A 27,600-nucleotide genomic window follows, 5' to 3' on the forward strand; every position below is an offset into this window, starting at 1 on the left:
CAGACACGAGCTGTCATAGAACATGCTCTATATGGAGATGCGGAGGATCAGATACTGTCTTGCCTTCTTCACTGGCAAGCTCCTGAGCGTGCCCAGCAGGCTCTCGAACGCATACGGACAGACTGAATGAAAGCACAGCAGCCCCCCCAAGGACAGGAGCTGAGTTGAGTATCTGCCAGTCTCTCTCTCAGCATCCCCAGCACTGTAGGGGAAGGGAATCGACATTCATCAAGGCTCTCCTACGTTCTAATCCACTGTGTTTCAAATGTTAGGTTCCCATTCAAGTCTCAAAACCAACCTATAAGGTGAACCACCATATTTCCTTTTTCCACCTGGAGAAATCAGAATACACAGAGAGAGTACTTAACTTCTCAAAGCCATACAGCTAATCAGAAATGCAGCCAGGACCAGAATCCCAGGATTCCTGCTTTCAAAGATCAGGCTTTTTCCAATATACTTGCAGCCTCCCAAATGAGATCATTCCTGGGTCTCTGTTTTGTCATAGAGTAGTTCTTTCCCTCTGCTTAAATACCATCTCAGAGCGACTTTCTCTGACCTCCCCACGTAAACTGTACCCCATTCACTTGCCATCCTGTTTCTCTGCTTTATTCTTTGTTGTATTAATATTTGACATCATATTACATTGGTTTGTTTACCTTCTGTCCCCCAACTGAACTGATGAACTGGTAGGTTCTAAGAAGGCAGCGAATTGTCTGTCTTGGTCACATTGTATCCCAGAGCCTAGAATAGTACCTGATGCAGAGTACATACTCAAAAAAAAAAAAACCAACTGCTGAATAAATGAGATAATAAATAGATATGTAGGAGATACCAGTAATAGTTTGTTATTATCCTTATTATGATTAGTAGTATCACCTTTTATCAGTTAGGTAACTCAGTTAAGACAAAGGTTTATTTCACAAGAAAAAACTGATGGGAGACTGAGGGAACAATGTTGGTTTCAATCAGATCAAAGCACAAATTCCAAACAACACCATTAATAACTAGGAGACCGCACACTTGGGACAAGGATGTCCTCCGAGCACAGAACAGCTAGCACCACTGAGTCGCCAAACACAGCCCGTTTTCATTGTTCCTAAATCCTCCTTAGCTCACGAATACCCCTCTGTTGCTGATCATAAATGTTCTTAATTCATCTCTCATTTTTCCATCAGGAAACAATTGGCCTTGGTTTATTTTTATCACTTTATTTCCATGTTCTCGGCAAGACTGAAGCATTGATTTTCCTAAAAGATGGTGTCAATAGGCTCAATAAACCACAACGAGCATGTATCTTAGTGCCACTTGTTCAGCCCTAGCCTGAGGCAGTTCGTGCTGCAGGTGGACAGCCTCTGCTGAAATCCACCCAGCTCCAGGGATTCTGAAGGTAGCAGGAAGGCACCTCTGCTTATAAATTTTGAGTGAGCTCAAGCACTTTGATGACCCAGATAACATGCCAAACACTGCACAACTGAGAACTATGTGGGGAATCTGGAAGCCTCAAATCATAAAGTCATATTTGAAAAGTATCTCGAAATAAAGCCCACGCTAGGCACAGAATATGTGGGAGAGGGAGCCAGGGGCGGGGGTCATGCAAAGGGTTAGCTCCTTTGTTGGAATCCTGTTCTGAGTGATGGGGTAAATTGGAACAAGCCATTTCCCTGGAGTGTCTTACCTTTCATCTGCTTTCAGAAGCTTCTAGTTCCATCGTGTCCAATGCAGGCAGCGAAAGGGGGCCAGAGTGCTCACTGCTTAATAGCAGAGCTCCTTGGGCCTTGCGAACAGGTTGTCTGAACAACGTGAACGTGGTCTCTCTTCCTGCTGTCTCCAGACTCCAGTGCCACCTAGGCAAGCAGGTTTGCCATCTTGAAAATACACAGGCCAGAGCAGCCCCTCTCACTTCAGTCACCTGCGGTGTGTGTCCTAGCTTACTACAACATGAACCGCTGAGCCCGACTCTGGCAAAATCAAGCAGAGTTGCTGCTAAAAGCACACACCTGGGAGCAATAGAGAGCCACACCCCCCCGCCCTTCCCCCCGCCCCTCCCCCCCCACCTCCCCGGAGCTCCTAATCACTCCACTCACCCTGGTTCCAGCTCTAGAAGTGCAGTAGACTCAGCTGGTGAGCTTTTGAAAACTGTAGATTCACCTGCTTCACTTCAGACCTACTGGTGAAGAGATGGGGCCAGGGAGAGCATTAATTAGGGTCCGAGAATCCATGTTTTTAAATGCTCCCAATGGATTTTAATAGGCCCCTCAGCGGACGTATGTCTGAGAACCATTTCTTCAAAATGCCAATGGTTCTCAAACGTGGCTGCACATTACCTGAATTATCTGAGAAGCTTTTAAACAATATTGATGCCTGTCTCTCGCTCTAGATTAGGGTTTCTGTATGGCGGGGGCTCAACTCGGGTCCCTACCCAGTGATGGCCAAGCATTCTCCCCTCCCAAGCAAAAATGTCTCCAGACGTTGCCAAACGTCCCGAGAGATAAAATCCCCTGCCGTTCCTCCCCTGGTGGTAATGACTTGTCATCTTATGTTTTCCAGCACGTTTTCATGTGCAGTCTTTTCTTACCTCATTTTCCTTACATCCATCCATGCCCTTATAATCCCTGGTCAGGTTGATATGTGTAGCTTCAGAATACATGGGCACATGTGTTTTAGAAAAATACTGAGTCCATAGCGTGAGCTCTAGGCCAGCTGGCCTGTATATCTTATGTTACATGTTCACAGCCAATATTTGCGTTTGCATTGACTTAAACAATTCACAGAAGGGGATGGGCAACTGATAATATATTACTAATGAGGTTAGCAATTAAAAAAAAAACAAATTAATAGGACCCAGAACATTTTTTTCTCTACCATTTTGGCAAAATGGACTCACTCATTAAGTATCTTATGAGTGTTTACAATGGGCCAGGGAGGGAGCAACACAAACAAGGTTGTTGCGACGATGCAGCTTATTCTCTAGAAGGGGATAGAAAAACAGTGTGCAGGATTACACACCAGGCAAGATAATTTTACATAATCTTAAGTGCCATGAAAGAAACAAAAGAGGGTGACACGGGTGGAGAACCTGGGGCAGCAGTAGACTACTGTAGGGCATCAGAGAAGGCACGGCGGACGTGACTTTGAGCGTAAAACCGGTGCTGTCACCCTCTGCTGGTGACACGAAAATTGGTGTAGTCTTTTAGGAAGGTAATTTGTCAATATATATCAGGGGGTATAATAATGTTCATATTATCCAATCATTTAACAAATATGAGACATCTCTGAAAATATGCCCTATCGATATCACTGCTGGGACAGTAACCACTATGAAATAACCCAATACTACAAAAACTTCATAATATTTATAAAATTATCAGCTGCTGAACTGTCAACAAAAGGGGATGGTTGGATGAATTCTGACAGATATACTAAAATGCTGAGGATGCTTAGGATATAATGTAAAAATGTTATATAAGTTGTAGAATGCTGAAGATACAGTCAAAAAAAATAAACAAAAGTTACAAATGTGTCTATACATATTGATTGTATGTAAGACTAGACAGGTAAGAAAGATGGAAAGGAAATTCAACAAAATAATAACAATCATTGTACCGGAGGGGGCTTTTATTAGGGATTTTTTCCCCCTGCTTTTCCAAGTTTTCTGATTCACTGTTCAAACAAATTTCTAAAATAATGCTTCTGACTTTTGATCCTGACTTTTCCTCAATTTTTAACCTATGCAATCCAAGTCTGATTCCTCTTTTGAGGGTCGCCTCAAATGCTACATCCAATCAGCCTCATCTGACTGCCTTGACCCCAGTAATAATTCATTGTTTTCTGTCCATTGCTCCAAAGAACATTTTTGCCTTTCTGTTATGGGCTAAGTTTTTTGTCCCCTCCAAATTCCTATGTTGAAGCCCCTAACCCCCTAGTGCCTCAGAATGTGACAGTATTTGGAGATAGGGCCTTTAAAGCAGTGATTGAGTTTAAAGGAAGCTGTGAGGGCAGGCCCTAATCCAATCAGACTCATGTCCTTATAAGAGGAGGAAATCTGGATGCACAAAGAGACACCAGGGATGTGAGCACAGAGGAAAGACCACGTGAGGACACAGTGAGAAGGTGGCCATCTGTAAGCCAAAGAGAGAGGCCTCAGAAAAAAACAACCCTGCCAACACCTTGATCTTGGACTTGTCTCCAGAGCTGTGAGGAAATAAATTTCTGTTGGTTAAGCACCCAGCCTGTGAAATTTTGTTATAGCAGCTCTAGCTGACTATTACCTTCTTACTGTAGTTCTAACAGAATTACCACTAGCAGTGTGCTTATCTTTCTCTTCCACTAGCTAATTTGCTGATCGAGCAATGGGCTCTGTCTTACTTGCCTTTAGGGTAACTTCAGTGTCTTTTACAGTTCCTTGCACGTGGTAGTCATTCAATAAATGTTGGCCAAAATGAATTATCTGAACTTTTTTCCCTTAACTAATCTCGGGACAAAGTGTCTACAGAATTTTAATAAGCAGTGTCAAAGAATACGAACTTTCAGTTATAAGGTGATTAAGTTCTGGGGATCTAATGTATAGCATGGTGATTATAGTTAATAATACTGTACTATAAACTTCAAAATTTCTAAGAGAGTAGATCTTAAATGTTCTCACCACAAAAAATGAAACAGTAATTGTGTGAGTTACATGATGGAGGTGTTGGCTAACATTACAGTGGTGATCATTTTGCACACCTTAAACTTACACAATGTTGTATGTCAATTGTATTTCAGTAAAGCTGGAGGGAAAAAAATTTAAACAAGCAAAAAACTAATTAAAAAAGAAAAAAGTCAGCTCAAAGGGGAAATTGATATGTTATAAAAAAAACAGCAACAACAACAAATAAGCAGTTGGTAGAGATTCTCTATGAAATATGGACTTATTTCTACTCCAAAATAAGCACCTGTTATGCTTCAAAAACTAGTCAGCTCACTACAAAAAACTCCAAATTTTTGTGGTGAGTTTCAGGAGCATCAAATTCTCTTTCCAATGTCTATATTAGCACCATAGATGCATTTTCAAAGGGATAATTTGGCAAATAATTTGCTCTTTCATACACTGAAATCTCACTTTTGAGTATGTTCTAAATTTTGACAAACTTTCAAATATTATGTGTATATGATACACATACAAAGGTGTGCCTTTATATTTTCCAAGTGTGTACCTCAATTCAAATAATGGTCTATGAGCTCAGTATTTTAAAATATTTTAGGTCCTTGCATTTCAAAGTTTGGTCTGTGAACCAAAAGCTTTATCATCACTGCATTTGTTAGAAATGCAGAATTTCAGACTCCACTCTGACCTACTGAATCACAGCTTGCTTTTTAAGGAGATCTCCAGATGATTAGTATGCTCATTAAAGTTTGAGAAGCACTGCTCTAAAATATGGGCTCTCAAGATTAAATGACACGTTCAACTTCTCTATCTTTTCTATTTATCGGATAGATTAAAGGATTAGACTTTCCCATAGTTAGAACCAAAGCTATTGTAAAATTCTTCATGGTCTTTGTTTCCTATTTAGGCAAAGGTAAGGACAATCAGTCAGAGTCATTTTGAATTTAGGAAGTATATCTAGTTTAGTTTTTCTGTATTTACCTCTAACTTGGAGACAGTGTCCTAGGTAGGGGGATGGATGGCATAAAGAAATCCAGTGTCCTTTAAATAAATCACAAAGTCAATAAAGAAATAGGTAAAGGTTCAAAGGTTCTTCAGAATCTTCCTGAAAAGACTTAAAGCCAACCTGAACATGACAGTACAATTTTAAAATAATAGGCAAGTCCTGAGTTTCAAGGGTAACAGTGAAGGTGATTGCCAGAAGTCACTCTTCTTGAACCTGAGATTAGTCAAACGCATTTTAAAGAAGGTTTTGTGCTCTAATAGTAATTGTAAATAAATATTCACATGGATGTGAACAAACATCTCTGTGATACATAGACACAAAATATTGACTCCTTTTCCCCTACCTTCAGGCACTGATTTCACAGAAGAATTCAACTGTATTTATTATGGCTCATGTACAAACATAATGGTAAAAATGCTTTATGGGTATAAACACATTGCTTCCCAGGGGCTCAAACTGCTTTCTAGACATTATCTCATTAATTGCTCCCTTAAATCTTTCTCATTGATTTTTGTATTTTTTGAACCAACAAGTTCACTATTGTTTGCATATGAAAGGAAGAGTTCACTTCAGTTAGAAATTGAGGTCTTAAGCATTTTTGTAACTGTGATGTTATGTCTTAACTGACAAGGAGTTACTGGGAACTTTTCAATGGGAACCACATTTTGAAACCAACCCCAGCACCGTGGCTAGACCAGAAGCCTTGAAAGGTACTGCTTCTGCTTCCTGGAGAGACTCCGACATGTGTGAGTCTCTCATGAAAGCAAACTTGGGCACCAAGAGGCCAGGCTGCAAATGTTTACTTTACTGAATTGTTGATTCTGGGAAAGGTCTCCCTTTTTGCATATTGCTGTATTTTAAAAATCAGTTAGAGACCAAATGGTAGAATTAGAAAAATACCGACTTTTGATCTACAAATGAAATAACTGATTTGGATAACAGACATCCTTGGACAAAACTACTAGATGAAAGGTACTAGATAAAACTACTAGATGACCAAGGGTCAGATCGCAGAAACTCTGTGAAAGGAAGGTGGTCTGAGGCCTGGAGATAAACAGGAATACAGAGCAGCTTGAGGCAACTGTTCAGGTGCAGTGAGGCCCCAGGGGGTGGGGGCAGAATGGTCACCTGAGTCCTGTAGATCTTGAACATAAAAGACAAACATTTATGTTTAATGACATTAACAACAAACACTCCAACTCGGCAATGCCACCCCTTAGGAATTTCTTCTGGTTGAATAAAGGTAGAAACAGCCCAAATATCCAACCATAGGAGATTTGCTTTAAAACGGCATTAGATCCATACAATGGATCACACTCCAACTATTAAAAACATAGGACTATATTTACTGACTTTAAATGATGTCCATTAAATATTTAAGTGAAAAAACATGAAGTTAACTACCAAATGCATGCTAAATTCTATTTTTATATAAAATGGCTTATTTTCACAGAGAACATCCTGAAAGAATTTATACTGAAAGACAATAGCTGTTGCTAGGGGATACTGTTTCTTGTGTTCTATATTTTCCTTTGCTTATTCAATTTTCTACTTTTCTAAAATGTATTCCTTATATACTTTAGAAAAGGTACACAATTGTCTCTTGTGGCAAATCTACACATTTAAAGAAGAAATAGTGCATCCTAAGTGACAACAGGAGAGCTGGGCTTCAGGAAATAAAGGAGTGGGTTCTAATGTCAACTTTTCTTTCAGGTACCAAAGTGTATAAAGCAAGGTTTCCCCAACTGCTTCCATGGGATGTGAAGAAATTTATTTTGAAGGTGAAGGAGGTATGTCTCTGTTCAAAAAATACTAGAAAAGAACTGAGGAAAATAAGTTTAAATTGGTTTCTTCACTGCAGAATTTCTCAGAACCTGAGAAATTAATATATTCTCTGAATATGTTAATATATTAGGATTTATAGTTGTAATAAATTTCAAGACAAAGAAATACTTTTTGATCATAGAAACGTTTTCTTTCTCACACACATTAATAACTCATTGGGACACAGTTTGGGAATCCCAAGAAAAGACTGAGGCAGGTGTTACGTGAAGCAGTGATTCTTTTTAGATTCAGCTTCTTCATTTGTAAAATGAGAGCAGTATAATCTGACTTTATATTAAGAAAGCAGAAAACTTCCATTTCTGTAAGGCCTTCCAATTTCTGAAGCAACTTTTTTTTTTTTTTTTTTTTTGCATATGCTATCTTAGGTGATGTTTCAAAAGCAATCTTTCTAAAAGGGCTTTGGAAATCTGAAGGTAACATGAGGTAAAAATGTTTAATAATAGTGACAACACTAATGATATACTGTCATCTAATCCAGAGGTCAGTAAATCATTTCTGGGAAGAGCCAGATCACTGATATTTTAGGCTCTATGGGCACGCAGTCTCTGTCACAACTACTCAGCTCTTCTGCAGCAGCATGAAAATACATAGTTGTATGCAATGTGTAAGGCAGTCAGCGTGGCCATGTTTTACAGAGACTGTGTTTTTATTAAAACTGTCAGTGGGCTAGACTTGGCCCATGGGCTGGAGTTTGCCAATCCCTCATAATCCACTTTGGGGAGACACCGAGAACTTGTTTTTCTCATGGGACTCATGGGATCCGAGCATTGTTTATATTTCCAGAGAGAGATAAAGATTCTTTTATCAAGTCTACTTTGGAATAAATGTACATCTGTTCTGCCATCCCCTTTAAAAGAAGAAAATGGGGGGGGACCCCAAATGGTGATGAGGAACATGGGGACGTGTCCGCTAATTTAGACCTAATGAAACCAAATTAAGGCTGTTTTTCTGATTAAAATTAGGAATGTTCGATAATTCATGCTGGTAATTTGGAGAAGGACAACTCTCTATGTTTATTTCTAACATCATTACTTACCATTTGTGAAGGGAAAGATACATAAAAATTGTCATCTCAAGTAATTAAAAGCTCCTAGAGGGAAAAAAAAGATACAGAATTTTGGAGAAGTGCTTTAGTCTGTGTTGACATGTACTAATTTTAAGTGTTAGATTGAATTAATTAAATATGGGCTATTTAGCCAAATTAGTCAAAAATGTCGAAACCCTTTTTTAGTTTCAACACGTTTAAGTTTTAACTTTCTAAAACCTTAAGTGCAGACTCACAGCTTGTAAACACATATCTTCAGACTGAAATTCCCTCTGGCTCTAACCTGGCGTTGCTTAGATGATACTTGATTTATGTGTTTCTGTGATAAAGCCAGTTGATGTGCTCGGTGGAAATACCAGGTTTTGGTTGAGACAAATAGAACAACCATTTCACATTCACCAATGTGTACAGTTTAAACATTCCTGACAGAAGAAGTTGAGCTGTAGTACCCATTCTATTTCATTAACATGAATAAACTCACTCATATAAGTTAATTTTAAGGACTTCAACATTCATTTGGCTACGGTAGAAAGCCTAACTACCCATTCTACTGTTCAGGGCCCTCCATAACCAGGCTGGGGCTTTTCAACACTTTTACCCCCTCCCTACAGCAAGCTCTGTGAGGCAGCCCATCACTGGTCCCCGCATATGCCATGCTGTCTGACCTCTTTGCCCTTCTTCCTCTCCTGTGCTTGTCATGCTCTAAGCATCCTTCCGTTCCAACTCAAATTCTTCCCCTAAGAAATCTTCATGGATGACCCCAGCCCAAAGTGAGTGTTTCCTCACGTGAATTCCTAAAGTATTTACTCTTGCTATGGGTCATTTGTCACATAACAGATATCACCTTTGAGGTTTTGTTCTGTTTTGTTTTTATTAAAAACTGTATATGTTTAATATATATAATTTGGTGAGTTTGGACATAGGCATAGTATTTGGGAACTATGCAATGATAGTATCCATGTGGTGTTAGCATCACTACAGTCAAGGTAATGTTCGCACCCATCACCTCTAAAATCTCCCTGTGTCTTTGTGTGTGTGTGTGGATGTGCCTGTGCGTGAGGATATGTGTATGTGTGTGTGTATGTGTGTGTGTGTAAGAACACTTAACAGGTAGTTTACCTGCTTAACAAATTGGCAGGTTCACGACACTGGTTGTTAACTGTGGGCACAATGTCATGCTCAGATCTCAAGAAATTATTCAGCTTGTATAACTGAAGCTTTATACCCTTGGAATAAAAACTTCCCATTTCCCCCTCCCCCCAGCCCCTGACAACCAGCATTCTATTCTCTGTTTCTATGAGTTTGATTATTTTAGATACCTTGTATAAGTGAAATCATACAGTATTTGTCCTCTGAGAACGGTTTATTTCTCTTAACATAATGTCCTCCAGGTTCATCCATGTTGTTGTAAAGGGTAGAGTTTCCTTCTTTTTAAGGCTGAATAATATTTTATTGTATGTACTTACCACATTTTCTTAATCTGTTCTTCTGTTGATGGACGTTTGGATTACTTCCATATCTTGGCTATTGTGAATAATGCTGCAATGAACATGGGGGTGACAGTGTCACATCTCTAAGTTCCTAGAGGCAGGTACAATCACTTTTAAGCTTGTATCCTCAGGATCTAGCATATTACCTGCATCTTATGGCCATTTTCTCAATAACTATTTGTTGTCAAGACAGCTAGGTGAATGAACAGGTCATCAACCCAGCAAGGTTGTAAGGGCCAAAAGTGGCAATTAATATATAGTGATTGGGATGGTTACTTTTATATCAACTTGACTGGGCTAGGAGATGCTGCTAAAACATTATTTCTGGGAGTGGCTATGAGGGTGTTTCTGGACGAGATTAGCATTTGATTCAGCAGACTGAGTAAAGAGATGTGTCCTCCCCAGTGTAGGCAGGCATCATCCAACCCATTGGGGGCCTGAATAGAACAAAAAGGCAAAGAAAGGGTGAATTCCCTCTTTCTTCTTGAGCTGGGACATCCATCTTCTCTTGTCCTCAGAAATCAGAGCTCCTGGTTCTCAGGCTTTCAGACTCTGGGACTTAAACCAGCAGCCCCTCCGTCCTCAGGCCTTCGACCTAGGATTGGGAATTACGTCACTGACTCTCCTAGTTATGGAGCCTATGAACTTGGACTGAATTGACCACTAACCTTCCTAGTTCTCCAGGTTGCAGATGGCACGTTGTGGGATTAGTTGGCCTTTATAACTGTGTGAGCCAATTTCTATAATAAACTTCCTCTTACATACATCTATATATATCCTATTGGTTTTGTTTCTCTGGAGAGCCCTGGCTAGTAGTGATTTAGTTGAGTTTTATACTTATTAAATGATAGTGCCATCTCATGATTTTAAATTCTAAAAGTGAATTAAAGATATATACATTGGATATCAGTGAAATGAGAATTCCAAACTAAAGGTCCAAGATTTAGATAATCTATACTGAAAAAATGATACATGGAACAAGAATTTTAAAAAGTGATAAATAACCCAACACTTTAAGTTTATAGAGCATTAGAACATTTCCAATAAAAAATCATTAAAGATAAAGAAATTATACTATACAAAGTTTTGTAAGAACAATCGTTTAAATTTTTTTTAAAAAGTTCAAATCTACAAATGAAAATCAGTTGGAGTAGGGAAGCACCTGTCCAGATATTTTGGCAAGAAAAGTTGCTATCAAGGGGGACTTATGAGCAGTGAGGGGCATGGCAGAAGTGAGGAGAGCAAAGTACGCCATGACCAATGATTCACACTAACCAGTAATGACACTGTTTTCTACTTTATCTTTACCCTCATCATTGGTCTAAAAATTGTCACCTAGATGAATCCGGTGGAAGGAAAAACTGTATTTGTAAGCATAGCATTATGGTACTGCATTTTTCTTTTCCATAAGGAATTTTTTTTTTTTTTAACCAGGAGAAATTCTATTGCTAGGTTTTCATTTAATTTTACAATTGACAGAATTTTTGAACATTTTCCACTTCTTATTCTTTATCAAAATGGATTAAAAAACTGGGAAACAAGAAGTTTCATCCCACACTGAAATAACCTGAAATAATTTACTGATTTTGCCTTTTGCTGAAGCCTTTCAAAGGACCACACAATCGAATCATGGTTTAACTTAAGCCTCAGATGTTTCATATGACTATAAACCACCACACTTGTTCAACTTCTCACCTTGTAGAGTTCTGTACTGCAGAACTGCACAAATGCATACATAAAAATAAAAGCAAGTAATTACAACATGAATACAAATAAGGTTTGCGGTCTTATGGATAAGGTAGCTGAGATGATCTTATATTGGAGACACCTGTTTTGCTCTTCTGAGGCTGCATGATAAATACACAAAACCTGTGTCCTTGCTTCTGAAAAAAATCAAAAATAGAACATCCTACAGAGATAATATGAACCAGGGTGGGAGATATATGCTTGAGTTCACTGCTTTGCTTTATCAAGACAGAAAGGCAGAGTTTCTTAACATTTTTATCCTTCCTAAACTCACTGAAATGCAGGCCTAGAAACAACTAGAAATTGTTTAATTTGTAAGCAATTGGTGAGCTCTGCTTTGGCATGTATTTTTCCCTCTTAATGTCTCTTCCCCAAGAATCAAAAGAGGAGAAAGTTTAAAACCCTGAGAAGGATAATGCAGTGAGTGGGGAAGGGCAGGCTGGCACAGTGATAATTAATAATTTAATAATTTAAATGTGCTCTCCCAAACTGAGCACCTGATAGGCTGCCCGGGCTCCATCAGCATAGAGGCAGGTGTGAGCCAGGGAAGACAATTCTAGGAGGTTGACTGAGTCCCTCTGGGGAAATCCTGATCAAAGGAATGATTAAGGGGGGTTTCAAGGGGTCAAACTGAAGTCCTTTGTTCTTTTTATTACAGAAAAATCACCCAATTTGGACATTTTTGTTAGAATATACATTAGCAATTAAATATGTATTTGCCTAGCTGAGCAGAAACTATAATTTTCTCTTAATCTTCTAAATTCAGCTTTCTGGCAGATTTAAATCAGAGGATGTCACTAAATATAAGTGTAAGTTCCATTTGAGCGTCATGAGTGAGTCTGTCCAGATTGTCCCGCCCTCCCCAGGAGCTGGCACAAGGCTTGGTACAGAATATGTTCTCATGTTCAATTGATACATTCATATATTGCTTGATACATTCATGCAATACATTCAGAAATAAGCTTTAAAGCTGGAAGGAACTTTAGATAAAAATAATTCGGTCTAATCCCCCACATTTTGCAAAACTGAGGGCCAGAGAAGCTCAAAAGTATACACATAAAAACTTGTGCATTATCAAACGTGCAGATAAAATAAAAGGGGAAATGTGAAGTCAGGTTTTCTCCCATCAAGATTAGTGCTCTTTCACTACCTTATACATCCCAGAGATGAGAATTTGAAAACGTCCCTTTATGTACCAAACGCCTACACCATGTTAAATCTTCTAAAATGCCCCACATTCTCAAATAAATGATTTCCTTAACTTCTGGTCAGTGGATTCCGGATTCAAATCACACTCTCTCCAAAATCAAGGTCAAGGTCAGAGGACCAAGAATTGCAGCTGCATACAGGGACTTCTGAATCTCAGGTCCGGAGTCTGGATCTTCAACTATCTGAGCTAATGTTGAAGTGTCAACATTAGCACATTTGAAGTAATGGAAAGAGCTTACACCTTGTTAGCACTAGTATCACTATCAGAGTGCCAGGACCATTATTTTATGGTTGTAGATGATGAGTTTTGTATTTTACTGATTGATTGATTCATTCATTCATTTATTCAGCTTCTGTTGTAATCTAGCACTGGATGCAGTAGGAAAGGTAGATAAGAAAGCTAATATGTAATAAAAATTTATAATCAAGTGAGAGAAGGCTTCATAATCCAGTGACGGTTCCAAGGAGGTAGTATCCCTAAAGGTCAGGATCTGTAGCATGAAAGGTTCATGGGAAGGTCACCAGACAGAGACGTGGATGACAAGTCAGGGCACTCAGGCACATGTAGGGAATGGAGCCCAAGAGCTCCCCCACTTTGTAGGCATGGTGAACATGACACACAAACCCTGTCCTGCTGGGGAGCAGCCCCCTGTTCATACTGGCTAGAAGAGGACTTAGGAGAGGAAGGAGGAGGGATTAGGGTGGGTGTGGCAGTAGGCGCCAGATGGTGCAGGGTCTGCAGTGGCACACCAAGAAGTTAGACTTTTCTTCTTTTTTAGTAGTCAATATGAAGCCACTGAAAGGAGTAGCATGACCCTAGGAAGCTCCTCCTGGCAACCCCTTGAAAGCTGGAGTCTAGGAAGGAGTTAAGACAGGGCAGGGACACCTAGACAAAAAAAATCAGGCCAACTATTTCAGTAAGATCTGCTGCTCCAAAAAGATCAGAAGTGCCTTGATGCCAGGGCTTATGTCATACTCAACAATGTACCAAATGTCTGGCATATAATAGGTGCTCCATAGATATTTTATCAAATAAATGAGCACAGAACTTTATTTCAGGTGTCCCTCTAGAAGGAGTATTTTTTCATGAGGTCACGCAGGCTGAAAGCTTCATACCCTCTTTTGAACTATAAATTAGATTTTTAATCATTCTAAGGGAAAAAACAGGGCCAAAATGAAAGCAAAAGGTATATTAATTTCTCTAATGAAGCATAGCTGTTAGCAACAGTCCCCTAAATATGGTGCATGGAAGGAGGTGACAAATTTCCTCCAGGAAGGAAGGGGCAGTAGGTTTTACTTAGATAAGAAAGATAGTCCTACAAAGACTTAGACTCCAAAGATAGTCACTTGGGTGGTTCTGGTAACATTGAGGCTTTGCTGTCATCATGGTTAGAGGCTGAGCAATCATTGCTCCTGTCAATCTAGCCATCAAGATGGTCTAGGAGGTCTCAAGCGCTAATTCAGTGCTGCAGGAGTGTAATCAGAGTGTCTGTGGCTCATCAGCTGCTCAGGGACAGGTGTGGGATGCTCCAGCTACTGGTTTTTAAACCAGAGCCTAGCCAGTGCTTGGAGAGAACTAACGTAAAGGGACAGGAAAATAATACTAATAGAAGTTACTCTTTCCTGAATGCTGACCATGTCTAAGGTACTGTGCTTAACATCTTAAAGGCATTATCTCACTTAGGCCCCCCAAAAACCTCTATGAGGTTGGGACCATTATTATTCGCAGTTTACAAATGGGCCAACTGAGGCTCACAGAAGTTAAATAATTTGCCCAAGGTCACATAGCTGGGAAGCGGCAAAACCAAAGCTTGGATCCACTCCCAGATATCTGCCCCTGAAGCCCATCCTCTTTAACCACGAATGCAGACTGGACTTAGCAAATAGTAATGATGTGCTTCATTTTGGTAGCACTTGACTTCTCGCTTTGGGCCCCTGTCTTTTTTTCACTGAAATCAGTAATAACCTTGTGAGCTGGGTAAAGCATGGGTCATGGTCACCTTTTGACAAATTAAGGAACTAGTGCTAGATAATATGGCATAGACCTGAAGAGGGCTAGCAAGAGAATTGCTTGGGTTCAAGTCATAGCTGTGTTACTTCCTGGCTATATGACCTTGAAAAAAGTTGCTTAGCCCCTTCTGAGCCCGAGTTTCCTTATGGTTTAGAGGATTAAATGTGACAATGCATGCACAAACCCAAAACAGCTACTATTTATTGATTGCTCAATAAATGTTAGGTATTCATAGTATTTCCCCCAAACAATTAGCTGATGGTAAGTGTAGAGTCAAATAGTTTCAATTCAACTCCATCCAATGCTACTGATTTCAGCTACTGATTATTGGACAACCAGCAGGTGACAGTGTCCCAGGTACGTGTATTTTGATTCCTAGGTCTGTGTAAATTAATTACACTTAACATATCCATCTCCGAAACCCACCTTGAGTTGAGGTGAGCAGCCCATGACATTAACACCTTACATAACTCTGGGTGGCATTTACTGTTCTCCAAATAACGCTTCTTCCTTTTTGCTGTTTCTCTCTACCACTGACCTCTTCTTAGACAATGTGGAACTTTCCACCCTCTCTCCTTCCTTTTGCCTTTGGAATCTATGACTTAGGGCACCACTGGCACTCGGAAGCCCATGGGACATTGCTTCGCCCCGCTCATAGCCCCTAAAATAAGAAGCCAGTGACCCCAGTAATTTTCATTTCAAGGAGTGCAGCTGTTTGAAAGCTGCACGATGGAAAAAGCTCTAAGATGGCCATCCATGTGGGAATGGGAGTAGACTGCAACTAAGAAATGAGTCAGAGCCAGCGTGGCAGTCTCCCACCTGATGTGAGGCATGAAACACAGCATTTAAAACCATCACTGAGATCTATAGCCAGGCTCTTCGGTGGCCTCCTTCTGGCTGATAGGCTTTCAGTTGAGCGCTCTGGTTCATGCAAGTTTGTTTAAGATAAATAATTCATTAAGGGTACTTAGCACCACCCTTGAATAACTTTTCACTTCCACCTGCTCAGAAGCATTTGATGGACTGACTGCATGTCATAGGAAGATCACTCTTGAAATCTGTTATTATCACACTTTATGGCCAAGGATGGGCCACTAGCTACTCATGGTTTCATTCTCTTTACTCCTTGGTTGTCCCCTTCAGATATCTGTAAAAATATGTATTCTTGGCAGGTTCTTACCACTCTGTGTGTAGTTTCAAACAGAGTTGAAGACAATGAGAGCATCTCTGAATTAACCACATTTCCATCCACCATCATTATGTCAGGAAGCAGGAACTAATACTCATTGTTTATTCCATTAAAATAGGGAGAGGGAGATTAAAAAGGTAGAGCATAAATTCAGCACTGCTCCTAAGTACTTTGGTTTGAGTTGACATGAGCAAGAAAACGATCTCCTTGGAATCTAGGAGGCGGCCCCAGAATATTTGTCATTCCCGATGCCCAAGGATGACATAACAGTCAATTTAGAGGTGATTTATGGCACTCCTGGCAGGACTGATAAGGAGTAGCTGCACAGTAAGGGTTATTTGGGGGAGGCATTTTTAGTGCTCTAACCTGCCCCAAATATCCTTTTCTTAGCACACTTTGATGATTTTTTTTCAGTATGACAATACGAGACCCTTTAAAACAATCTGTCAAACTAAGCTAGAAGACAAACATAACTTCATGCCCTGAAAAACTTTATGTTCTGGGTCAGCCATAAGCCATTACTACTAATGGAACCCTGACTGTGGTACTTTTCCAGCTGGTCATTGTATTTCAACCTAGATACAGGTCAGATGTGTAAAAAGTAAGTGAAAGCAATACAACGGTCGTTATTAGCTATTTTTTTTTTAAACACCTTTATTGGAGTACAATTGCTTTACAACAGTGTGTTAATATCTGCTTTATAACAAAGTGAATCAGTTATACATATACATATGTCCCCACATCTCTTCCCTCTTGCGTCTCCCTCCCTCCCACCCTCCCTATCCCACCCCTCTAGGTGGTCACAAAGCACCAAGCTGATCTCCCTGTGCTATGCGACTGCTTCCCACTAGCTATCTACCTTACGTTTGGTAGTGTATATATGTCCATGCCTCTCTCTTGCTTTGTCACAACTTACCCTTCCCCCTCCCCATATCCTCAAGTCCGTTCTCTAGTAGGTCTGTGTCTTTATTCCTGTCTTGCCCCTGGGTTCTTCATGACCTTTTTTTCCCTTTACATTCCATATATATATGTTAGCATACAGTATTTGTTTTTCTCTTTCTGACTTACCTCACTGTGTATGACAGACTCTAGGTCCATCCACCTCACTACAAATAACTCAATTTTGTTTCTTTTTATAGCTGAGTAATATTCCATTGTATATATGTGCCACATCTTCTTTATTCATTCATCTGATAATGGGCACTTAGGTTGTTTCAATCTCCAGGCAATTGTAAATAGAGCTGCAATGAACATTTTTGTACATGACTCTTTTTGAATTATGGTTTTCTCAGGGTATATGCCCAGTAGTGGGATTGCTGGGTCAGATAGTAGTTCCATTTTTAGTTTTTTAAGGAACCTCCATACTGTTCTCCATAGTGGCTGTATCAATTTACATTCCCACCAACACTGCGAGAGGGTTCCCTTTTCTCCACACCCTCTCCAGCATTTATTGTTTCTAGATTTTTTGATATGGCCATTCTGACTGGTGTGAGATGATATCTCACTGTAGTTTTGATTTGCATTTCTCTAATGATTTATGATGTTGAGCATTCTTTCATGTGTTTGTTGGCAATCTGTATCTCTTCTTTGGAGAAATGTCTATTTAGGTCTTCTGTCCATTTTTGGATTGGGTTGTTTGTTCTTCTGATATTGAGCTGTATGAGCTGCTTGTAAATTTTGGAGACTAATCCTTTGTCAGTTGCTTCGTTTGAAAATATTTGCTCCCATTATGAGGGTTGTCTTTTGGTCTTGTTTATGGTTTCCTTTGATGTGCAAAAGCTTTTAAGTTTCATTAGGTCCCATTTGTTTATTTTTGTTTTTATTTCCATTTCTCTAGGTGGGAGGTCAAAAAGGATCTTGCTGTGATTTATGTCATAGAGTGTTCTGCCTGTGTTTTCCTCTAAGAGTTTGATAGTATCTGGCCTTACATTTAGGTCTTTAATCCATTTGGAGTTTATTTTTGTGTATGGCGTTAGGGAGTATTCTAATTTCATACTTTTAATGTAGCTGTCCAGTTTTCCCAGCACCACTTATTGAAGAGTCTGTCTTTTCTCCACTGTATATTCTTGCCTCCTTTATCAAAAATAAGGTGACCATATGCATGTGGGTTTATCTCTGGGCTTTCTATCCTGTTCCATTGATCTACATTTCTGTTTTTGTGCCAGTACCATACTGTCTTGATGACTGTAGCTTTGTAGTATAGTCTGAAGTCATGGAGCCTGATTCTTCTAGCTCCGTTTTTCTTTCTCAAGATTGCTTTGGCTATTCAGGGTCTTTTGCGTTTGAATACAAATTGTGAACTTTTTTGTCCTAGTTCTGTGAAAAATGCCAGTGGTAGTTTGATAGGGATTGCACTGAATCTGTAGATTGCTTTGGGTAGTATAGTCATTTTCACAATGTTGATTCTTCCATTCCAAGAACATGGTATATCTCTCTGTCTATTTGTATCATCTTTAATTTCTTTCATCAGTGTCTTATAATTTTCTGCATACAGGTCTTTCATCTCTTTAGGTAGGTTTATTCCTAGATATTTTACTCTTTTTGTTGCAATGGTAAATGGGAGTGTTTTCTTGATTTCACTTTCAGATTTTTCATCATTAGTGTATAGGAATGCCAGAGATTTCTGTGCATTAATTTTGTATCCTGCTACTTTACCAAATTCATTGATTAGCTCTAGTAGTTTTCTGGTAGCATCTTTAGGATTCTCTATGTATAGTATTAAGTCATCTGCAAACAATGACAGCTTTACTTCTTCTTTTCTGACTTGGATTCATTTTATTTCTTTTTCTTCTCTGATTGCTGTGGCTAAAACTTCCAAAACTATGTGGAATAATAGTGGTGAGAGTAGGCAACCTTGTCTTGTTCCTGATCTTAGTGGAAATGGTTTCAGTTTTTCACCATTGAGGACAATGTTGGCTGTGGGTTTGTCATATATGGCCTTTATTATGTTGAGGAAAGTTCCCTCTATGCCTACTTTCTGCAGGGTTTTTATCATAAATTAGTGTTGAATTTTGTTGAAAGCTTTCTCTGCATCGATTGAGATGATCATATGGTTTTTCTCCTTCAATTTGTTAATATGGTGTATCACATTGATTTGCGTATATTGAAGAATCCTTGCATTCCTGGAATAAACCCCACTTGATCATGGTGTATGAACCTTTTAATGTGCTGTTGGATTCTGTTTGCTAGTATTTTGTTGAGGATTTTTGTATCTATGTTCATCAGTGATATTGGCCTGTAGTTTTCTTTCTTTGTGAAAGCTTTGTCTGGTTTTGGTATCAGGGTGATGGCGGCCTGGTAGAATGAGTTTGGGAGTGTTTCTCCCTCTGCTATATTTTGGAAGAGTTTGAGAAGGATAGGTGTTACTTCTTCTCTAAATGTTTGATAGAATTCGCCTGTGAAGCCATCTGGTCCTGGGCTTTTGTTTGTTGGAAGATGTTTATTCACAGTTTCAATTTCAGTCCTTGTGATTGGTCTGTTCATATTTTCTGTTTCTTCCTGATTCAGTCTTGGCAGGTTGTGCATTTCTAAGAATTTGTCCATTTCTTCCAAGTTGTCCATTTTATTGGCATAGAGTTGCTTGTAGTAATCTCTCATGATCCTTCGTATTTCTGAAGTATCAGTTGTTACTTCTCCTTTTTCATTTCTAATTCTATTGATTTGAGTCTTCTCTCTTTTTTTCTTGATAAGTCTGGCTAATGGTTTATCAATTTTGTTTATCTTCTGAAAGAACCAGCTTTTAGTTTTATTGATCTTTGCTATCATTTTCTTCATTTCATTTTCATTTATTTCTGATCTGATCTTTATGACTTCATTCCTTCTGCTAACTTTGGGGGGTTTTGTTCTTCTTTCTCTAATTGCTTTAGGTGTAAGGTTAGGTTGTTTATTTGAGATATTTCTTGTTTCTTAAGGTAGGATTGTATTGCTATAAACTTCCCTCTTAGAATGTCTTTTGATGCATCCCATAGGTTTTGGGTTGTCGTGTTTTCACTGTCATTTGTTTCTAAGTATTTTTGATTTCCTCTTTGATTTCTTCAATGATCTCTTGGTTATTAAGTAGTGTGTTGTTTAGCCTCCATGTGTTTGTATATTTTACAGAGTTTTTCCTGTAATTGATGTCTAGTCTCATAGCGTTGTGGTCAGAAAAGATACTTGATACGATTTCAATTTTCTTAAATTTACCAAGGCTTGATTTGTGACCCAAGATATGATCTATCCTGGAGAATGTTCCATGAGCCCTTGAGAAGAATGTGTACTCTGTTGTTTTTGGATGGAATGTCCTATAAATATCAATTAAGTCCATCTTGTTTAATGTATCATTTAAAGCTTGTGTTTCCTTATTTATTTTCATTTTGGATGATCTGTCCATTGTTGAAAGTGTGGTGTTAAAGTCCCCTACTATGATTGTGTTACTGTCGATTTCCCTTTTTATGGCTGTTAGCCTTATGTATTGAGGTGCTCCTATGTTGGGTGCATACATATTTACAATTGTTATATCTTCTTCTTGGATTGATCCCTTGATCATTATGTAGTGTCCTTCTTTGTCTCTTGTAATAGTCTTTATTTTAAAGTCTATTTTCTCTGATATGAGAATTGCTACTCCAGCTTTCTTTTGATTTCCATTTGCATGGAATATCATTTTCCATCCCCTCACTTTCAGTCTGTATGTGTCCCTATGTCTGAAGTGGGTCTCTTGTAGACAGCATATATATGGGTCTTGTTTTTGTATCCATTCAGCCAGTCTATGTCTTTTGGTTGGAGCATTTAATCCATTTACATTTAAGGTAATTATCAATATGTATGTTCCTATTCCCATTTTCTTAATTGTTTTGAGTTTGTTATTGTAGGTCTTTTCCTTCTCTTGTGTCTCCTGCCTAGAGAAGTTCCTTTAGCATTTGTTGTAAATCTGGTTTGGTGGTGCTGAATTCTCTTAGCTTTTGCTTGTCTGTAAAGGTTTTAATTTCTCCATCGAGTCTGAATGAGATCCTTGCTGGGTAGAGTAATCTTGGTTTTAGGTTTTTCTCCTTCATCACTTAAATATGTCCTGTCACTTCTGGCTTGCAGAGTTTCTGCTGAAAGATCAGCTGTTAACCTTATGGGGATTCCCTTGTGTGTTATTTTTCCCTTGCTGCTTTTAATATGTTTTCTTTGTATTTAATTTTTGATAGTTTGATTAATATGTGTATTGGCGTGTTTCTCCTTGGATTTATCTTGTATGGTACTCTCTGCACTTCCTGGACTTGATTGACTATATCCTTTCCCATATTAGGGAAGTTTTCAACTATAATCTCTTCAAATATTTTCTCAGTCCCTTTCTTTTTCTCTTCCTCTTCTGGGACCCCTATAATTCGAATGTTGGTGCGTTTAATGTTGTTGCAGAGGTCTCTGAGACTGTCCTCAGTTTTTTTCATTCTTTTTTCTTTATTCTGCTCTGCAGCAGTTACTTCCACTATTTTATCTTCTAGGTCACTTATCTGTTCTTCTGCTATTGATCTCTCCTAGAGAATTTTTAATTTCATTTATTGTGTTGTTCATCATTGTTTGTTTGCTCTTTAGTTCTTCTACGTCCCTGTTAAATGTTTTTTTAATTTTCTCTATTCTATTTCCAAGATTTTGGATCATCTTTTTTTTTTTTTTTTTTGCGGTACGCGGGCCTCTCACTGCTGTGGCCTCTCCCGCTGTCCAGACGCGCAGACTCAGCGGCCATGGCTCACGGGCCCAGCCACTCCGCGGCACGTGGGATCTTCCCGGACCGGGGCACGAACCCGTGTCCCCTGCATCGGCAGGCGGACTCTCAACCACTGCGCCACCAGGGAAGCCCCCTGGATCATCTTTACTGTCATTATTCTGAATTCTTTTTCAGGTAGACTGCATATTTCCTCTTCATTTGTTAGGTCTGGTGGGTTTTTACCTTGCTCCTTCATCTGCTGTGTGTTTTTCTGTGTTCTCATTTTGCTTAACTTACTGTGTTTGGGGTCTCCTTTTTGCAGGCTGCAGGTTCGTAGTTCCCATTGTTTTTGGTGTCTGTTCCCTAGCTATTGTTTATAATGAACATTCACTTAAGAAGTTCAACAGAGTGTGCATCTATACTATTCCTTCCATTAACTCCAAATGGTAGATTCTCTTACTATCTCCATTTCACCTCTGTTTCCTCATCTATAAGAAAATTTAAAATATAGTTGTACCAGAAGCAGAAATAATACCAATTAAAACAATAATAACGATCACCTTTTACCTAGTATTTACAAGGAGCTGGCGCTCTGAGAAACCTCTCATCTCTCAGTTCATTATTTTTTTAACCTTGACAACCCTGAAGTATGTATCATTATCATTATCTTCCTTTTTCAGACAAGAAGATGAGGAGTTGGGGAGGTCAAGCACCTTGCTGAAGAGCACACAGCTTATTAAGTTGAAGAAAGGACCTGAACGCAGGTCTGGGAGACCCTGTCGATAAAACCAGACATTTGCTTGCCTAGAAGGGCCCTCAAGAAAAACTTCTCATCACAGTGTGGATGGCAGAAACCACAGCAAAGGAGATGCCACACTGAATGCAGATTTTAGTTACTGAAAAAGAAAGCTGCTGATTAAATCCACTAAAATATGAGGAATCCTAATGTCAAGGTGAGTGGCCTGGCAGTTTCCCTGCCCCATGGTCAGCACCTGAGTTAAGGGCAGTTTGGCCTTTGCTGAAAGGTGGAAGTTGGCACCTGCCATGGGCCTCAGTCTTAAAGGGTCATATACTGGGTGCTGATTTTGCCCTTTAAAGGAATTTTATCATCCCACGTAGAATGAAATAAGCCTTTTCTGAGTTAGAGAAGGACATTTTTTTCTGGCTGGTTTGACTGCGTTCCTTCATGCAAAGCTGTCAGTTATTAACTACTTAGTAACTGCCAGTCACTGTACCTAGAAACACTCTGTAGACATGATCTCAGTTAATCTTCAGGATGGCTTGAGGAGATAGATTTTCTTATTACTCCCATGTTTGCCTTTCTTTCAGGCCCCTCACCTGTTTTTCTAAAGATTTTCAAAGGTTATAGAGGAAACTTTAAAAATTCTATTGCTTGTGTGAACTGAGCACACAGACTCTTTATTGCTCTCAGCCTCCCAGATGAGGTGGGGCTCTTGGAAAGGGTTCACTGAGCACAGGCTGGTAGAGAGAATAACTAGGTAAGTAGCAACACTTAAAGCTAGACTCTTCTTTTGACTGGTACCCAAGCCAAGAGTTGTTTTCACTGAGTGAGATCACTTAGAAAACACCGGAAAACTGAATTTGGTCAATCCTGTTTGGGGGTATGGTCCCCATCTCAACCCTTCCTGATATCATCTGATCTGTTTTCAGAATGCGGTGAGGACTTTGGGGTCATAAGCCCTAATTTAAATGTCAGTTCAGTCAGTGAAATCTTCTTACCCCCCTCATCTTCTTATCTTCAACTTCCTCATCTGTGAAATGGGATTACTGTAGTCATGACAACAGACATTTTTTGAGTGCTTATTGTATGCCAGATACTAAGTGGTTTACATGTATTATCTCATTTAAATATTACAACAATCTGATGAAGGAGGAACTATAGGGACTTCCCTGGTGGTCCAGTGGGTAAGACTCCGTGCTCCCAATGCAGGGGACCCGGGTTCGATCCCTGGTCGGGGAACTAGATCCCACACGCTGCAACTAAGAGTCCACATGCCAAAGATAAAGATCCTGAGTATCGCAACTAAGACCCGGCACAGGCAAAATAAATAAATAAAATAAATAAATGTTAAAAAAGGAGGAACTATTATTGCCCTGCATTATAAAAGAAGAGACAGAGGTATGGTGATGAAGTAACTTACTAAGTTTACACAGCTAAAGAGTTGTAGCATTGGGATTCAAAACCCAGTGGAATGAATCTACAGTTCACCACATGTCCATTACCCCTGGGGTCCTCCAACCTGAGTGTGCATCGCAATCACCTGGAAAACAGATTTCCAGGTAACTGTACAGTGAGAAGCCCAGGGCTCTGTACCCAGGGTCAGTGCTGCAAACGTGATGATGGCAGTGGAGTCAAGGGTTTGCAACTAAGGACAGCAGTTTATCAGAATCGCAGAAATAAATGTGAATTCAATTCAAAAAGCAGACATGTTAGTATTTAAAGCAGTGGCTTGCCTAATGTACAAAAATAGACCTAAATGAGTTTTTCTTACTATCAGTAAACTTGGGCTGTAATATATACTTATGAATCTGTTGGTCTGGAATATTTCATACTGAATGAGCAAATCTGGCCTATGACCAGTGGCCTCATATACAGAGCAGGCTTATTTTTGCCTTGAGGAATAAATATGATTTTTGACACCAAGCTTCACCACTAATAACTGGGATATTAATCTAATTCTACTGAGATATCCTTTCAACTGAGATAGGGCTAGTGACAGATCATGTGTGAATTATGAGGATCTATGTACATTTCTATAAAGACTCCCTCCTCAACTCATCTCACCGGCAGACTAAAAAGCAGATTTCCAACAAGAACACTTCCTACAGCTGTGACTCATACTAACAGTATTACCAGCTCTCATGTATTGAGTACTTACTCTGCACCAGGCATTGCCTTAAGCACTTTACATCTCATCTAATCCTAACTATAACCATAAGAGGTAGTTACTGGGATGATTAATCCCCATTTTACAGATCAGAAAATTGAGGCAGAGAGAAGTTAACACACAGGTAATAAACGTCAGAACTAGAATTTGACTGAGGCTGAAAGTCCCTGGAACTCATCATTTCCACCATTTCACTGACTCTCAGAAGTTTTCACTACCCTCTTGATGAGAAATGCTATATTTTAGTGAGAAATGTTACATGGATGGTGGATTAGTAACAATAACAACAACAACATTCATAGTTAACATTTATTGTACTCCTATACCCCTCCCGATGTGCCAGGCAGTTTATCAATTAATACTTTATCAAATTGATACCCCCATCTTACAGATAAGGAATGTAAGGTTTTCAGAAATTAAATAGCTAGAAATTGGCAGAGCTGGCACTCAAACCCAGGTCTGCTTGAAGTAAAAAATAATACATACAGAAAGTTTAGCTCCCAAGGTCATCCAAAGTGGGGCAGCATTCCTGCCGTATCTACACAGTACTATACATTGGAAATGGAATGGATAGATTCCACATTTTTGCTCCTTTCCCCAGGTGAAAGCACTTTAGAAACCACTTTTTTTTTTTAGCTCGCTGACTGTAAGAACATGTTTTAGTTGAGTGACCTTTGGCATGGTATTCATGAGTAGGGGCATTTTTGCATTGCATACTATATGCACAATTTGCCCTCTTGGTCATGTACCACAATGTTCACTGCAGCTCTATTTACAATAGCCAGGACATGGAAGCAACCTAAGTGTCCGTCGACAGATGAATAGATAAAGAAGATGTGGCACATGTATACAATGGAATATTACTCAGCCATAAAAAGAAACGAAATTGAATTATTTGTAGTGAGGTGGATGGACCTAGAGACTGTCATACGGAGTGAAGTAAGTCAGAAAGAGAAAAACAAATACCATATGCTAACACATATATATGGAATCTAAAAAAAAAAATTGGTTCTGAAGAACCTAGGGGCAGGACAGGAATAAAGACGCAGACGTAGAGAATGGACTTGAGGACACGGGGAGGGGGAAGGGTAAGCTGGGACGAAGTGAGAGAGTGGCATGGACATATATACACTATCAAATGTAAAACAGATAGCTAGTGGGAAGCAGCTGCATAGCACAGGGAGATCAGCTCGGTGCTCTGTGACCACCTAGAGGGGTGAGATAGGGAGGGAGGGAGGGAGACGCAAGAGGGAGGAGATATGGGGATATATGTATATGTATAGCTGATTCACTTTGTTATAAAGCAGAAACTAACACGCTGTTGTAAAGCAGTTATACTCCAATAAAGATGTTAAAAAAGAAAAAATTTGCCCTCTTGGAACTAAATGGCATCTTTCAAATGTCCAAATAGGTGAGGACCAAATGCAGAAAACCAAAGGTTTTCAATTAAAAAACGTTTTTCTTATCTTTCTCTGCTTCCAATCTTGCATAACACTCTTCTGGGGTATCGCCAGACCTCAGCCATCTTCTTTGAGCTCTCCAGAAGCATACACTCCAGCAGGTATGTGTTAACACCCTCTCCCCTAACCCAGTTTGCTTACCACCTCTGATTAGATCAGAGATGACATCTGACTCAAGGTGAGCCAATCAGGACTCTCTCCTAGGAATTCTGAATTAGCTCCATGGTAGAAAAGAAAATAGGAAAATTCAGAAGTTTTGTCCATGGATACAATGGAGTGGGACAAGCCAGTCCACAGAAAGAGAAGAAGCAGATGTGCAAAATGAAGTAAAAGTAAGAGAACTTGCAGCTCCAGAGGAAGAGCAAGATGGCTGTTCACTTCCTAGTTCCAATTCGTCCCTCTGCCTCAGGTACATTCCTGGCCTTGAGAGACATCTCAGGGTCTTTATGATTAAAGCCCCTCACTTCTCCTTTCAAAAATGTAATCTAGCTTAAGTGGGTCTTGTATTACTTAGAACTAAAACGGTCTTAACTTGGACACAATCGAAATAGATTTATGCGCAATTAGTTCCAAATTAAAGCAAGCATAATTCCCTAACATTTGCTCGAAGGGAAAACAGTTTCATTGCTTTTTCTCCTACTTAAAAGGACCTTCTTCAAGTTGTAGTGCCTTGCTTCCCTAACGTAAAAAGCTGAACAAAGATTCTAGGTGTGGGATCCTTAGAACTAGACCCTGAGACAAGGATTTGAGTGGAAGTAGTTTCCCTGGGAGGTGATTCTAGGAAGCACTGTAGGGGAGGTGGAAGTGAGACAGGGAAGGGAAGGAAGGCAACAAAGGGTGTGTTGTCAAACTGTTATTATCATGGGGAAGTGAAGCTTAACCCTCTGGGAGAACTCTGGGGGGGTCAGCATAGACCCCACGTCTCAGAGCCATCCCACACAAGGATGCGGAGCTGGGGTATCCATAAGTCAACTACCATTAGAAACTCATTGAGGACTACTGGTGCATTTCCAGCTGCTGGGTGGTGGCCAGAAAATCTCTCAGGGGAAGAAATGCAGGTGCAGGGAGTTGGAAGACCTGGAGGTATGCAATCAAGTTGTAAAAGCAAGTGGATACGGGTGGGACACCCATAGCATCTGCCGCTGGCTTATGTGGAAAAATAATACAGCTGGGAAGGATTTTAAAGTATATGCTCAATAACAAGTTTGTTCTCATCCACTTACGGGAAGGGAATGATGAAGGATGACTACCATTTGATATAGTTTTCAGCATTTTGTTCCTTGCCAATTCTCTGTTTGCAAAGAGTTATTTTTCCATTAACAAGTGGGACTGGGCAAGAGATGTGGGCTGTGAGGTCCTGTTTAAATGGTCTCTGATGAA

General features: G+C 39.6%; 1 long non-coding RNA gene across 2 annotated transcripts in view; it reads right to left on the bottom strand.

Moving 5' to 3' along the window:
* Positions 1-1,581: 1,581 nt before the first annotated feature.
* The window catches only part of LOC132431729 (uncharacterized), a 77,725-nt gene continuing 51,706 nt past the window's right edge, over positions 1,582-27,600 (bottom strand). For both annotated transcript variants that reach the window (XR_009520790.1, XR_009520789.1), the window contains exons 4-7: positions 10,005-10,077; positions 8,530-8,583; positions 2,085-2,167; positions 1,582-1,844 (exon numbers count right to left, since the gene is read on the bottom strand). This is a non-coding gene — a long non-coding RNA (uncharacterized lncRNA). The remainder of the gene's footprint in view (positions 1,845-2,084; positions 2,168-8,529; positions 8,584-10,004; positions 10,078-27,600) is intronic.

This window comes from Delphinus delphis, chromosome 10 (genome assembly GCF_949987515.2).
Source record: "Delphinus delphis chromosome 10, mDelDel1.2, whole genome shotgun sequence".
Lineage (NCBI taxonomy): Eukaryota > Metazoa > Chordata > Mammalia > Artiodactyla > Delphinidae > Delphinus > Delphinus delphis.